The 14,182-nt window shown below is 37.0% G+C and overlaps 1 pseudogene; it reads right to left on the bottom strand.

The window, feature by feature from the left end:
* The window catches only part of LOC107719499 (usherin-like), a 236,590-nt pseudogene that overhangs the window by 75,400 nt on the left and 147,008 nt on the right, over positions 1–14,182 (bottom strand).

Raw genomic sequence — 14,182 nt, 5'->3', positions numbered from 1 at the left:
CAAAATATAAAACATCGCATTGTCATTCTCTGTGCTTTAAATATTTTTTTTCTTGCTTATCCGAAAAAATAGTCCAATCTGTGACTCAAAAAAACCACAATATAATGCCTTGAACCACGATATAATGCTATTATAATACTATATAATAGCCTAATATATTAGGCTATTATATAGTATTATAATAGCATTATAATATATATATATATAAGGCTATATATACAGTATATAGTAAAAATGCAGCTTGGTGGAGCAGCTTGCTATCTAAAGAAAGAGAAAGAGTGGACAGGGAAGGAAAAAGGACAAGACAAAAACCAAACCAAACCAAAAACCAAACCAAACCAAAACACAAAACAAACAAACAAACAAACAAACAAACAAAAACAAAACAAAACGAAAGAAAATGAAACAAAACAAATTTGCATCTGGCAGTGCAGTTTGCTGCCTGAAGGAACATGCAGAAAGCAAACAGGAAGGAAAAACAAAAAAGCCATTAAACGAGCCTTATTTCTTTCTTAACTGTAGCCATAACCTTATGGAAATGTGCTTTTGTTTTCATCATCTTTTTCATCTCCTCTCCACACATGATAATATCCATACCGCTCTGTGATTTAGCTTCCTTTGCTTTTTGCCCATCTCTTTTGTGTTGTGCAAATCTCTTGTCACATACGTAAGACGTGGAGAATGACATAATTACGGTTTGCGTGGGTCTCTCTCCTCTCTTCTGCCCCCTCCCTGATGAGGAAGCTAATTGATAGTGAAGGCCTCTGATGACTTAAAGCTGACAGACCTTAGTGTCTGATTAGGAATTCATGAAATGCGACAAGGCTTCCTCTTTTAAAGTACAGACAGAGAATCGTTTGGAGATTACTGTGCGCCTTTACAACACAAAATACTATTCATGATTACTTTCCTTCTGGAGGGGTGGGGGATGGGGAAGCAGCTTTGCTATAACAAATGCATTAGTATTATATTACAAAGGGTGTCATTGCTGTCCACCGTTAATCCCTCATGGAGAGAAATAACTGGAATTCATATTGGGCAGCAGCAGTGGGTAAGCCATCGGTTGCAGCACTTGTCATATTTCAATCAAAGCTTAAGCCAGCCACCGATTCCTGCGCCCAGCCCCCACATAGCACCAGAGACAGAATTAATGAATTAGCTATTGATTAAATTCCACTCGAGCAAATCTAGCGTGGCAAATAAATGAACTGTTAGGGGCATGTGTAGGCCACGGCCAGCCATGTCGGGCCGATCAGTAGTTAGTATTCTATTGGGAGTGAGTACAGCACACTGGTGATATGACATGAGGGTGGGAGACAACACGACAGGAAATGTGAATTATGGCTTATTGTGATGGTACACAGAGCCCTAGTGCCTTCAAAAAACCCAATTTTTACAGTGCTTACACTGTGTTATACTGCGGCATGTATGAGGTCATCTTATATTGCGTACAGTGTACAGGGTTAATACTGTCTGCAACTGATTGCAAGCTGCTGAAGATGCATGTCACCTCAAAATGTTCACTAACCACCAGTTAACAAAATTCAATGTAAGACAACTGTAAAACATGTGAAAACTATACATCCTACATTATTTTCCAGTGCGAATCCATAGACATACAGTGAAAATAAAATGGCTAGTAGCTGTGCAGCACACAAAACATTCAGTTGGACACTTTGCATGTATTACAAAGAGACTCATTTGGTGAATTATCCTTGTTTTTAAAGTATTTTATAGAGGTCGACTGATTGATCGGTTTCGCAGATTAATCGGCACTGATAGTTGATCGCTGGAACTATGGGCAAAAATCCATGCAACAATAGTTTTCTGGGTTTCTCCGTTGCTGGAGTGGCTGAGAAGGTTTCACTGTCATTATACCCAATCCTGTTCCTGGAGAGCTGCCTGTAGAGTAATTATTAAGTGCTCCTGAAGATCTTAATGGGCTGGTTTAGTTGTGTTTGATGAGAGTTGGAGCTGAACTTTAAAGGAAGGTAGATCTCCAGGAACAGGACTGGACATCGCTGATGTAGATGGTAGATGGATTGCTTGGGTTCTCAATGTCCGCCTTTGAAGGGATGATGAATATCTTTAACCAGTAGATTATCCATAACACACGCACATTCACACCACTGTCTGTGTCTGCTTGACTGACTCACCTAGAGCTAAGCACCTGCATCTGAGGTTTGGTGATATCAGTCGGTGTGTCCTCCACAGTGGTCACCTGAGTGCTGTTACTTTTCACACACGCATACACGGTACACACCTCCACCTAAACACAGGCAACAGCAGACCCACTGCGCAGGTTAAATCCAAAACAAAGTGAGGTTCAAAATCTGAGACCACTTTAATTTTTTAAAATGCAACACACATTTTCCCACCAAAAAAAAAAAAAATCAGCATAAAAAATAAGTGAAATGATTAGTGCATTATAGCAGAAACATAATTATTAGTTTAGTATTTAAAATTCTTATTTATTTCATGCAATCACTTTTATATGTTTATTTACTTACCCATTTAAAAATCCTAAAACCTTTAGATCCTAGATTTTTAATGTAGTCTCAAGACTTTCTGACTTTTAATTAATATATGCTAAATAAAACAATGAATTTGTGTGTTTAGATAGAAGGCCAGACCTGAATACTGTGTACAGTGAATGGCAAGAGTCCTCCCACTTCCAGTGATCCAGTTCCATTGCTAGCGGACTCATGGAGATGGCCATCTAGATAAACGGAGTGTGACTGCACCATTTGAAACAAGAGGAGCTGTCCAGTACTGCTGTGCTATTTAGGACCACCACCTCTGCAGGAAAGACCCCTTCAGGTTCTGCAACACAGAGAGAAAGCCACACTAAATCACCCAGAAGAGCTCAGCGGACTGAAGCCCTCATGAAAACATACGGTCATATTGACATAACCCCAGCGCTTTTGAAGAGCTCAATTCTCAAGATTTGTCTCTTTAACCTCTGCCCAAGACGAGGCTCAGGGAAGGCTCGAGATCCTCAAGTCTGCAGTAGTCTCTACAACGAGTAATACAATGACCAACAACATCTATAGAAAAAGACCTGGAGGAAAGCAGTTTTTCATTCTTTTCTTTTTTCCCCCAGACCAAGATCATGTCAGTGCTAGCATAAACACAGCATATTCTACCCTTAATAGTCTCTGAAAAGGCTTTGGGCAGCACTTTTATTTCTGCCTTAGAAAAAGAGCATGAAAGAGAGACAGAGAGAAAGGGATAAACAAACAAACAAACAAAAAAGACTGAGGCATTTTCTTAAAGCTGATCTGTGTAATTTTTTTGATGTTAAAATACTTTCTCCTATCCTAGCTTTTAGTGTTGAGAACTACAGCAAAAGGAAACCATTCATAGAAAACATCTAGAATCTCATCTCATCAATCAAATATAACATATAAATAATAAATAATATACATTTATATAATTATAAGTAACATAAAAACAAATAGTCTTTTTAAAAAAATTTTTTTTTTACATTTTTGTAATCTATATATATATATATATATATATATATTTGTCCCTCAGTTGTTAGTTCCAAGAATAACCAATAATAACGCAGCAGTACACGTGTGTCCGTTTGATGTGTGCTCCTGAGTGCACTCATGTGTATAAATAATGTAATTTTATTTGTACATCAGGGAATGCTGACAGCAATACATCAGGGAGGGCTGGCAGAATGAGAAAAAGCTGAGTGTGACTCTTTCACTTTCCCTCTTGCTTTTGGGGGTTCCCGCAGATGGTTTGTGGGCAAATTGAATCAGTCCTGGAGAAGCGCGCAGGGATTGGAGTGCTGCACCGGGGGCAGAGGGGGTTAACTGGGCCAGTCAGGGGGATTCTTTCTACAGCTTGCACCATTTTCACCTTCTTTTCCTTTTTTTCCCCTCTGTTTTTTCTTTGCAAGCTCTTCCTTTCCGATGACAAATCACACTGACTTACAATAGAAGACCAGAGAGCCTATTTTTTAGCTTGATGTGACTCTAGTAAACAGCTATTGTGACAACTTTGTAAGGCTCTTCTGAAAGAATGTAAAAAGGGAATGATTGATAAAGCTTTTTTTTCTGAGGCGAGTGAAGTTAGTTTGTGAAAGAGAGCTGAAAGACATGAGTGTAGTGCTTATGACAGCTGAGAGATCAAATATCTCAGCAGCGGCTTTGAACAAGCCATTGGCTGACATGACGGGCTGGGGAATGAATTCGATACAGAGCAGGGATCCTGACACTTACACTCTCTATAAAGAATATAACTGCTGTTCTTCCTACTCAAAGCCTCAAAAAGTCTCTCTTCAGGAGATATCCTGCTAACACAAAGGTCAACAAGTAAAGAGACCCCATCTGAGATATCTTCTAGTAAAGTTAAAGTGCTTGTACCTTTACTGCAGGTCTTACTGAAGGTTTATGAGGGACAGATAAATGTTTTGGCAACAACTAACAGCCACCTAAACACCTTTGGTCATGCATTGATTTTTGTGTATAATAATGTGAGATGCAGTGAGGTGGAATGAAATAAAAGCAGAACATGAAAAATATTATTTTTAAAATTAGTTACTGTAGGTGCACTTACTACATCGAAGCTTCTGAAATATATCAACTTCTTAAAATATGATTTTTTTAAGAGCAGAGCAGTAATTATCTACCACTAAAGATACCTTAATAAAAGAGATAAAGTTTGAACAGATAAATTTAAACTAAATTAAATCAAATAAAAAACGAAAAGCACCCTAATATACAGTATATAAAACAATCAAAAATAGTGCAATGAACACTATTTACTATTAAATATTTCTTAAAGAGAACAAAGCCGTAAAATCAAGTGCAGGGACTCAAATGAATCAGTGAATCATTTGTCAAATGGGTCAGAAGACACATACGAGAACTGAGAGTGCATTTGATTATTGACTTGATTATTAAGCAGCTACATAGAAAAAGATGGAATAAGTAGCTTACTACTTGAAAAGGCTGTTTGGAATGCAGCCGAACTACTCAAGACATTAAAAAATGCTTAGTGCCATTTGTTACTCCCCATCACTGACCAAAAGAGCAATGAGACATACTTGGATGTGACCGATATCAGTGCTCTCCTGAAGCATCTCTTTCCATATAATTTCTGCTGCTGTGTTATTAATGTAAGACTTCGCATGGACAACCTTGTCTCCATTCCAGTTTTTAATTAGCAGGTTCTTAACATATACACTATCATGCAGCACACAATGATCTTTAAGTTCAACTGCTTTTAATAAGCTGCCCTTTAGGCTGTAAAATAATGAAGCTACCACTACTAGCTCTTTGGTAAATGACCTGTAACCTTTATTTAGGAGCAAATGATATTCTAATGTTTTTTTAAATTATACTGATAGTTGGGAGCGAGAGAAGTTGAGGCATGTTATAGAAAGCCAGTTGTTTAGTTTTTAGTGTGTAAGGCACAATTTAACTCACAGCGCAGAGGTTTTCATCTGTTTCCTGTGCTATCAGTGCATCAGTACATTAACTGTGTGAGAGGACAGCTTAATGACTATTGATCATAGCACAGAGGTCAAGATATCAAAATTTTGGTAAAGGCACATTTTTACGCAGCTTGTGAGGTTTGCCTTTAGAGTACAGAGGGAAAATATTCAATCAGTCAGTTCTTCTTCTCATCCGTTTTTTATCTCTGTGAGCAGGGGCTGCTGGAATGATATGAGAGAGGCAGGCTGACAGAAATCACAGGAATATGTGAAGTGTTGACAGGAAAACCATAATTATCCAATATCTTCAATCCAAATTTCATCCAGTAAAACATACAGAGATGGTTGTGGTCTAGTAAACTCCATATTTCAGCTGAAACCAGTTGGATTTTAAATATCATCTAAAACACTTTGCAAACTTTTATATTACTTGCGTTGTTGCAGAAAACAAGATCCTAAAAGAGACTAATTGGCAAAGACAACCCCTGGTCTTTTTGTTCCTAGAATGTGGCAAATATAGTAGTTATTTACATTAGTGAGCTGAAATATATTAATGAAACGTACACTACTATTCAAAAGTTTAGACTTTTTTTTTATTCAGCAAGGATACATTAAATTTATTAAATGTGCCAGTAAAGACCATTTTAATGTTATAAAAAATGCTGTTCTATTGAATTTTCTATTCATTAAATTGCGTTGTTGCAGAAAACAAGATCCTAAAAGAGACTAATTGGCAAAGACAACCCCTGGTCTTTTTGTTCCTAGAATGTGGCAAATATAGTAGTTATTTACATTAGTGAGCTGAAATATATTAATGAAACGTACACTACTATTCAAAAGTTTAGACTTTTTTTTTTTTAAAGAAATTATTTTATTCAGCAAGGATACATTAAATGTATTAAATGTGCCAGTAAAGACCATTTTAATGTTATAAAAAATGCTGTTCTATTGAATTTTCTATTCATTAAAAAATCCTAAATAAAAATGTTTCACAGTTTCCACAAACATATTAAGCAGCAGAACTGTTTTCAACATTAATAATAATAAGAAACTATTATTGAGCATTAAATCAGCATATCAAAATGGTTTCTAAAGGATCATGTGACATTTCAGCTGCCATAGTTGCAACTCTTGCGTCATCAGAACAGAGTGTTCAACGCACCACCGTTTCCGTTTAAAAAACGTTTTGCACCGTTTTTGTCAGGGCTGAACGCAGCCCTGGAGTAATGGCTGCTGAAAATTCATTTAGTCATCACAGGAATAAATCACATTTTAAAATATTTTAAAATAGAAAACAGTTACTTTAAACTGCAATAATATTTCATTATATTATAATTGTACTGTATTTAAAAAAAATAAATGTAGCCATGGTGAGTAAGAGACTTAATTAAAAATATATTAAAAACGTGTACTGACCACAAACTTTTGAATGATAATGTAAGCTTGGAAAACCGTTTTGGAGATTTCGACATTCACATGACAGGAAGTGTACTTTTCAACTGAATCACTCCAATACGGACTTTGAATGCCTACTCATACTTTAGGGACAGACAAAAACATTATAAACGGTACAACCAGTTCATGCACTTACATACATTTAATGCTTTGAGTTATGTTTATGATTTAATCAGAACAGGAGGGTTTAACAATATACATCAAATCCAAAGGCCCTGTGGCTTGGCAGTCAGTATGGATGTGTGTATCACTCCAATACGGACTTTGAATGCCTACTCATACTTTAGGGACAGACAAAAACATTATAAACGGTACAACCAGTTCATGCACTTACATACATTTAATGCTTTGAGTTATGTTTATGATTTAATCAGAACAGGAGGGTTTAACAATATACATCAAATCTGGGGCCCTGTGGCTTGGCAGTCAGTATGGATGTGTGTATCAAACGTCTATGTGGCATATACTCACCTCCATCTGTAGTAGTGCAGCTGACCTCAGGACTGGTAATGTTGTGAGCGCCGTTGGATACAGTCAAGAAGAGCTTGTACTCGGTGCTGGGCTGCAGGTCAGAGATGACCAGAGGTCACAGTGGGGTCAAGTGTAAGAGTCTGCCTGTGCTGGGTGGACGGAACCGTAAGGATGTAGTCCTCCACACTTCCCTCCAAATCTTGCAGAGCTAGGAATGTAAAATATAGAGAGAGACAGGACACACTTAAGGTCAATCTCAAAACCAAGTTCTCTAAACACGTATTCTTTCCTGAAATGTATTTTCGGTCAAGGGCCAGGATAAGTTTAATGTAGAGAATCTAGACTCTTACCCGGGGTGGACCAGCTGACCAGGATCGCTGTAAGATTGAGAACTTGGATGGATATGTTGGTGTGGGTGAGGGGTTGCCCAGCCAGTGTGACCCCTGTGGCAACCTCCGCTGAAGCGTAGCCAACATCATTGTGAACCAGAAGTTTGTATTCGTACCATGTGTACCTGTAACACATTTAAAAACATTATGCACATGGACATTTTCTGAAGCCACAATCACAGAATCTTTCCTTTATAATACATAAAATATATAATATAAATATTTATATCATTACATGTACATATTTAATCATTTATATGCATAGAAAAAATATTGGTCATACTTCATTTTAAGATCTAATTCTAAAATTATTATTAACAAACCATTAACTATGACTTTTGCCTCAAGAAACTCCTAATTTGCTGCTTATTAATAGTAAGGTAGTTGTTAAGTTTAGGTATTGGGTAGTATTAGAGATGTAGAATATGGTCATACAGAATATATGCTATATATATATATATATATATATATATATATATATACACACATACACACACACACACACACACACACACACATGTATTATGATAACAACTATTAAAAATATATTCACTGAAAAATGTGGGGCCATGTTTTTTTTTTTTTACAATCTATCAGCCTATCTATCTATCTATCTATCTATCTATCAATATTAACTTGTGTATTTATAAGAATGAGGCTGTATAATATTTACAAAAGTTGCGATATTGCTGTATTAAAGGTAGAGTATTTAAATATGCTGCATAAAGTCAAGCTCAAAGTTAATCTTTTACAAAGACTGAAAACATTTAAATGAAGTCAGACATGAATCTAAATGACAGAACCTGTGATACATGGGAAACATTTGGGGGTTTTATGTTGGAGTCTTTCAGCGTACACACAAGGAGTGCCAGAGAAAGATTAGCTGAAAACAATTGAATTCTATGGAATATTTGCTCAAAGTATCTTTGAACAGCATTAAAAAGATGGCATCGGTGCACAAAAACAGTTTTGTACACACAAGCAAAGTTTGCATTAAAGCTAATTTCAGTAATCTCACCTGCTAAGGCCTTTATCTTCATGAAACAATTTGGTTCCTGCGTAAACATTGTACCACAGATTCAAATCTTCGGGGGGACGGGAGGCCAGGGGCTGCTGGGTTTTCCGTCTCAACAGCTCAAATCTGAGGGCAGCGGAAACAGCCAGATAATCAGAGCCCGCTCCACTCCCACAATCCTCCTGCCATTTCACCGCCACCGCTGTTTCGCTGGGTTTGTGCTTTTGTCTTTTCTCTCTCTCTCTTTCTTTCTCCCTCAACAGTAATGCTAATTTTGCCTGTAATCAGGAGAGCTCAGCTTAATGTGTGCTTTATAAGCCTAGTTAAACAAACAGAGCAGCAGCGGGAAAAGTAGTCATGAATTTTAATCATCCGCCGTGAACAGACCTTTATTTACCACCTAATCAGCTCAAAAACAGACTCAAATATACAGTGAGAAAGAACAAGAACTTTTACGTTGTTCCTCACTCTTCACAACCTAGGGAGACACTTGCTGTTCTCATATAAAATGGCAGAGTTATGGATTATTCCCAAGAGATTTTAGAAATTTCTTTACCATTTGAATTACTCTAAATTGTGGTTACAAATTATTTTACTTTGAAGTATGTAAACATCCATTTAAACATCTATTTTACAACCATATCTATATAGATCAATAATAATAATAATAATAATAATTATTATTATTATTTGTAGTAGTAGACAGTAGTGAAAAAAACATGAATTAATTAATCTAAATTTTCAATCAAATAAATTGATTGATTGGTTTTACTTCAGGAATGTAAACATTAATTTTAACAGACATTTTACAACCATATCTATATAATTCAAATATAGTAATACTATAAATATAAAATAAATAAATAAATAAATAAATAGACATTTTACTATAATTCTAGTACTACAACTAAATAAATAAAAAATAAATGAATAAATAAATAAATAAAAAAGAAAGATATTTTACTTTGAAGAATGTAAAAATCAGTTTTAACAACAATTTTACAGCCATTTGCATACACTTCACACAAAATATATACACTTCAAAATAAATAAATAAATTCCATTAGTAACACTATTTAAATGTGTCAGGAAACTAAGATATAATACGTAGATATAAAATTAATTGGTTACCTTATGTTGGGCCCATTCGGCCTTGATGGGAGTTGCCATGAAACAGCCAGGAAAGATTCACTGATCGCCACTACTGACAGGGATGACAGACCTTCTGGGATTGTGGGTAATGTAGTTACCAGCGTTGGAGGGCTCTCAGTGCAGCCTCCGACATGGCCTCCACCTCCTGAGCAGGCGAGGATGATGATGCTGTAGTTGGTGTAGGGCAGCAGGTTGGTATCTGTATGGTTGAGCACAGATATATTGGTGTGCGAGATGCATGGATCAAGCATGCGGATCTCGTACCGCTCAACTTCTACATTGGGTATGAGTGGAGCGGTCCATGTAACCTGCAGTAAAACACAGGATACGTTTGAACCTGTTAGAGGTATCACTGTACCTGTTGAGTATCACTGAAGAACTTGACATCAGAGTCTAGCAGCCTTCTCGTGGTCATGTAGTTATAAACTAAAATGGTTTCACAAGCGTGTCTGAGGCTCCAGAGAAGGGCTGGAGTCCAGCGCAAAATCACAACACATCATCTCAGGCTTTTAGATCGATGAGTTTGTGGAACCGACATCATGTGATGAAGCGAAGGCACCCTGACTTTGACCCAAGACAGAATATTCCTTTCATTACATTTAAAAGAGGCCTCAGGCCCTGGAGATCATAATGAAATCCTAATGGAATTGCATAGGAAACGCTGCTTGTTGCTGCTACATACTGTCTCTGGAGCAAGGGAGGTGTCAGCATTTGGCGGACACATTAAACATATTGTGCATGTCTGGGGAGAGGAGATGAAACCGTAGATTGGATAAACGTTAGAGTTAGGATTAGTTATGATAGAAAAGTTAGAATAATGGATATTAAAAGGTTAAGCAGGAGTGAATGCTGTTTTAGAAAGCATTTTTAATCCAACCTAATGTTAAGATAACCTACAGCACATACACAGTTTATTTTATTTTATTTTATTTTTTATTTTTTGGGACGGATTGGGAGGGGAGTTCTTATGCTCACAAAGACTGCATTTATTTGCTAAAAAAATACAGAAAATAATACTGTAAAATAGTATTACAATTAAAATGAACTGTTTTCTATTTTAATATATTTTAAAATGTAATTTTATGCCTGTGATGACAAAGCTGAATTTTCATCAGCCATTACTCCAGTCTTCAGTGTCACATGATCCTTCAGAAATCATTGTAATATGCTGATTTTACATTTACATTTAGCAGATGCTTTTATCCAAAGCGACTTACAAATGAGGTCCATAGAAGCAATCAAAATCAACAAAAGAGCAATAATATGCAAGTGCCATGACAAGTCTCGGTTAGCCTAATGCAGTACATGTAGCAAGGGTTTTTTAATGATATTTATACAGTATAATAAATAAAAAAAAAACAAGTAGATAGAATAGAAAAAGAATAGAGTGAAAGTGTTAGAGGATAAAGTGTTTTTTTAATCAAAAAAGAAAACAAATAGATAAAATAGAATTAGAATAGAAAGTGCTAGAGTTAGAGGGTCAAATAAAGATGAAAGAGATTTTGTTTTGAGCTGCTCCTTGAAGATGGCTAAGGACTCAGCTGCTGTTATGCCTGTTAGCTTAGAAACATGTTAACTTTGTTGAACTCCACCTCACATTGAGTCTCCTGTACACAGTGCAATGTGCTAGAGCTTTCCAAATCATCTCCATGATGGTCAGTATGCTGCCTTTGTAGGAACAGTAGTAGGCAGCATGGCATCTCACTGAAATGAAATCATCAACGCTTGCTAACAAAGAATTTGCTGTGAGCGCCACAGAGACAGCTAGCATCTCAACAGCAATTTAATATAGCGTATGCTAATGCGAACAGTTGTTTTTTGGCTTTTACATGTAGAAGAGTTCTCATCCAGTTACATACAAATGCAGCAGTTAACAAATTAATGAAATAATAATGGTATTACAATTCACTAAACCTGGGGTTAGGGGGAAATGAATAATTCAAGAAAGTTTATGCAAATGCTGCCTTTGTTTGAAGTGGTAAGCATTTCTATCCATGTTTCTTGGCACTAGCACACAACAAATAACACAGAGAGAAAGAGAGGGGGTGCACGGGTGCATTTACACACTGCAGGATCTAAGCTGCAAAGCTTGTTTGGTTACATTAACGCCCCTTAAATCCAACTTGTAAACCAGCCAAAAGACTGCAAGCTACCTAGCCCTCTTGAGTATCGTGTCTGTTGAATTACAGGGATGTCTACGCAGTTTGCCTCGAAACACTCTACTTTGTCAGTGTTAATAAGGTCTGGCATGCTTTATGTATCTTACAGACACAAAATAAAGAAGTACAATCTTTAAAGTGTTAGCTAGATGACCAAGGGCACATTCATGAGGGCTTCCAACAAAACTCTGACAATCTTAATTGGCTGTTCCTTAATAATCAACTCTGGAATGACCTGGAAACCATGCGTATCAATAACCTCATAGCATGAGGGTGTAACTGGAATAATGATGGATGCTCTGGGTGTGGCATTAATGGGAAGAAATACAATAGCTTCTCACTAACAATCACAGCAAAGACCTCATTTGCACCTCATTGGTGAAAAGGCGGCATAAGGCACTACAGCCTGCTGACAAGAGGGTGGGGCACTATTGAGAGTCACCCAAACACGTTCATTTAAAGGGATAGTTCACCCAAAAATGAAAATTACCTCATGATTTACTCACCCTCAAGCAATCCAAGGTGTATATGACTTTCTTCTTTCAGATGAATACAATCAGAGTTATATTAAAAAAATGTCCTGGCTCTTCCAAGTTTTATAATGGCAGTGAACGGGTTTGAGATTTTGAAGACCAAAAAAGTGCATCCATCCATCATGAATAGTACACTCTGGAATGCCACTCTCTTGTGAATGCGCATACGACAGTTAAGAGAAAGTTTTAAAAATTTATATTTAGTGCTGGACAATGATTAATCGCGATTAATCGCATCCAAAATAAAAGTTTTTGTGTACATACTGTAATATATGTGTGTACTGTGTATTATGTATATATAAACACACACATGCATGCATATATTTAAGAAAAATATGTTATGAATATATCTGGGAAGAAATACAATAGCTTCTCACTAACAATCACAGCAAAGACCTCATTTGCACCTCATTGGTGAAAAGGCGGCATAAGGCACTACAGCCTGCTGACAAGAGGGTGGGGCACTATTGAGAGTCACCCAAACACGTTCATTTAAAGGGATAGTTCACCCAAAAATGAAAATTACCTCATGATTTACTCACCCTCAAGCAATCCAAGGTGTATATGACTTTCTTCTTTCAGATGAATACAATCAGAGTTATATTAAAAAAATGTCCTGGCTCTTCCAAGTTTTATAATGGCAGTGAACGGGTTTGAGATTTTGAAGACCAAAAAAGTGCATCCATCCATCATGAATAGTACACTCTGGAATGCCACTCTCTTGTGAATGCGCATACGACAGTTAAGAGAAAGTTTTAAAAATTTATATTTAGTGCTGGACAATGATTAATCGCGATTAATCGCATCCAAAATAAAAGTTTTTGTGTACATACTGTAATATATGTGTGTACTGTGTATTATGTATATATAAACACACACATGCATGCATATATTTAAGAAAAATATGTTATGAATATATCTTTTTTTTTTCACAAACGCATCACTTCACTTCAGAAGGCAACCCCTGAAGTCATGCGGAGTACTTTTTATGATGGATGGATGCACTTTTTTGGGATTCAAAATCTTGACCCACAGCTATTATAAAGCTTGGAAGAGCTAGGACATTTTTTAGTATAACTCAGACTGTACTCATATGAAAGAAGAAAGTCACATACACCTAGGATGGCTTGAGGGTAAGTAAATTTCATTTTTGGGTGAACTATCCCTTTAAGTAACATGCAAACTGATTTTCCATGTACCTGCACTGACTCTGGTCCCAAAACCAGCACATGAGCCGGCTGCAGTCCTGCAGGTCTTGAAGGTCTAGTGGTCACTTTCGCCCACTCACTGCTATTGGATCCACCCAGCCTTCTGTGCGCCACAATGCGGTACTCATAAGTGGTCCAGGGGCTGAGTGTAGCAGAGCTGTCTAGATAAGTGAAAGTCTGGTTGGGCTGCAAAGTGGCCACAGTAGAAATCTGTTGTGTACCAATGACTCTCCTCTCAATGGTGTAGCCGTCCAGTTCACTGTTGGCATGACGTGGTGGGGCCCAGGACAAGAGCACTGAGGTGGGGGTGTCGGAATAAAGCTGCGGGGCTGGGACGTCCTCAGGGGG

Source organism: Sinocyclocheilus rhinocerous, unplaced genomic scaffold (genome assembly GCF_001515625.1).
Source record: "Sinocyclocheilus rhinocerous isolate Xijiao unplaced genomic scaffold, SAMN03320098_v1.1 scaffold1234, whole genome shotgun sequence".
Lineage (NCBI taxonomy): Eukaryota > Metazoa > Chordata > Actinopteri > Cypriniformes > Cyprinidae > Sinocyclocheilus > Sinocyclocheilus rhinocerous.
This window is presented reverse-complemented; position numbering and strand designations above follow the sequence as displayed.